The following is a 2,773-nucleotide window of genomic DNA, read 5'->3' as shown; positions in this document are numbered from 1 at the left end:
CATATTTTAACATGTACGATCGTAAAACCATCGAATTTCCGATTTTCAGTAAGTTTCTCAAAACTCTTATATTTTACATATTTTAACATGTACGATCGTAAAACCATTAATTTGTGATTTTCAGTAAGTTTCTCAAAACTCTTATATTTTGCACATTTTAACATGTGCGATCGTAAAACCATCGAATTTGTAATTTTCAGTAAGTTTCTCAAAACTCTTTTATTTTGCATATTTTAACATGTGCGATCGTAAAACCATCGAATTTGTGATTTTCAGTAAGTTTCTCAAAACTCTTATATTTTGCATATATTAACATGTGCGATCGTAAAACCATCGAATTTGTGATTTTCAGTAAGTTTCTCAAAACTCTTATATTTTACACATTTTAACATGTACGATCGTAAAACCATCGGATTTGTGATTTTCAGTAAGTTTCTCAAAACTCTTATATTTTGCATATTTTAACATGTGCGATCGTAAAAACATCGAATTTGTGATTTTCAGTAAGTTTCTCAAAACTCTTATATTTTGCATATTTTAACATGTGCGATCGTATAACCATCGAATTTGTGATTTTCAGTAAGTTTCTCAAAACTCTTATATTTTGCATATTTTAACATGTACGATCGTAAAACCATCGAATTTGTGATTTTCAATAAGTTTCTCAAAACTCCTATATTTTGCATATTTTAACATGTACGATCGTAAAACCACCGAATTTGTGATTTTCAACAAGTTTCTCAAAACTCTAGTATGTTGCACATTTTAACATGTACGATCGTAAAACCATGGAATATGTGACTTTAAGCAAGTTTCTCATAACTCTTATATTTTGCATATTTTAACATGTACGATCGTAAAACCATCGAATTTGTGATTTTCAGTAGGTTTCTCAAAACTCTTATATTTTGCATATTTTAACATGTGCGATCGTAAAACCATCAAATTTGTGATTTTCAATAAGTTTCTCAAAACTATTATATTTTGCATATTTTAACATGTACGATCGTAAAACCATCGAATTTCCGATTTTCAGTAAGTTTCTCAAAACTCTTATATTTTACACATTTTAACATGTACGATCGTAAAACCACCGAATTTGTGATTTTCAACAAGTTTCTCAAAACTATTATATTTTGCATATTTTAACATGTGCGATCGTAAAACCATCGAATTTGTGATTTTCAGTAAGATTCTCAAAACTCTTATATTTTGCATATTTTAACATGTACGATCGTGAAACCATCGAATTTGTGATTTTCAATAAGTTTCTCAAAACTCTTATATTTTGCATATTTTAACATGTGCGATCGTAAAACCATCGAATTTGTGATTTTCAATAAGTTTCTCAAAACTCTTATATTTTGCATATTTTAACATGTACGATCGTAAAACCACCGAATTTGTGATTTTCAACAAGTTTCTCAAAACTCTATATTTTGCATATTTTAACATGTGCGATCGTAAAACCATCGAATTTGTGATTTTCAATAAGTTTCTCAAAACTCTAATATTTTGCATATTTTAACATGTGCGATCGTAAAACCATCGAATTTGTTATTTTCAGTAAGTTTCTAAAAACTCTTATATTTTACACATTTTAACATGTAAAACCATCGAAATTGTGATTTTCAATAAGTTTCTCAAAAATCTAATATTTTGCATATTTTAACATGTGCGATCGTAAAACCATCGAATTTGTAACTTTAAGCAAATTTCTCAAAACTCTTATATTTTGCACATTTTAACATGTACGCTCGCAAAACCATCGAATTTGTGACTTTAAGTAAATTGCTCAAAACTCTTATATTTTGCACATTTTAACATGTACGTTCGCAAAACCATCGAATTTGTGACTTTAAGTAAATTGCTCAAAACTCTTATATTTTGCATATTTTAACATGTACGATCGTAAAACCATCGAATTTGTGATTTTCAGTAAGTTTCTCAAAACTTTTACATTTTACACATTTTAACATGTACGATCGTGAAAGCATCGAATTTGTGATTTTCAATAAGTTTCTCAAAACTCTAATATTTTGCATATTATAACATGTACGATCGTAAAACCATCGAATTTGTGATTTTCAATAAGTTTCTCAAAACTCTATTATTTTGCATATTTTAACATGTGCGATCGTAAAACCATCGAATTAGTGACTTTAAGCAAATTTCTAAAAACTCTAATATTTTACACATTTTAACATGTACGATCGTAAAACCATCGAATTTGTGATTTTCAATAAGTTTCTCAAAACTCTAAAATTTTGTGCGATCGTAAAACCATCGAATTTGTGATTTTCAATAAGTTTTTCAAAACTCTAATATTTTGCATATTTTACCATGTGCGATCGTAAAACCATCGAATTTGTGATTTTCAATAAGTTTCTCAAAACTCTAATATTTTGCATATTTTAACATGTGCGATCGTAAAACCATCGAATTTGTGATTTTCAGTAAATTTCAAAAACTAAAATTTTACACATTTTAACATGTACGATCGTAAAACCATCGAATTTGTGATTTTCAGTAAGTTCCTAAAAACTCTAATATTTTGCGTATTTTAACATGTGCGATCGAATTTGCGATTTTCAGTAAGTTTCTCAAAAGTCTTATATTTTGCATATTTTAACATGTGCGATCGTAAAACCATCGAATTTGTGATTTTCAATAAGTTTCTCAAAACTCTAATATTTTGCATATTTTAACATGTGCGATCGTAAACCATCGAATTTGTGACTTTAAGCAAATTTCTCAAAACTCTTATATTTTG

This window comes from Teleopsis dalmanni, chromosome 2 (assembly GCF_002237135.1).
Source record: "Teleopsis dalmanni isolate 2A chromosome 2, ASM223713v2, whole genome shotgun sequence".
NCBI classification, from domain to species: Eukaryota; Metazoa; Arthropoda; class Insecta; order Diptera; family Diopsidae; genus Teleopsis; species Teleopsis dalmanni.
Note: the sequence above shows the minus strand (reverse complement) of the source record.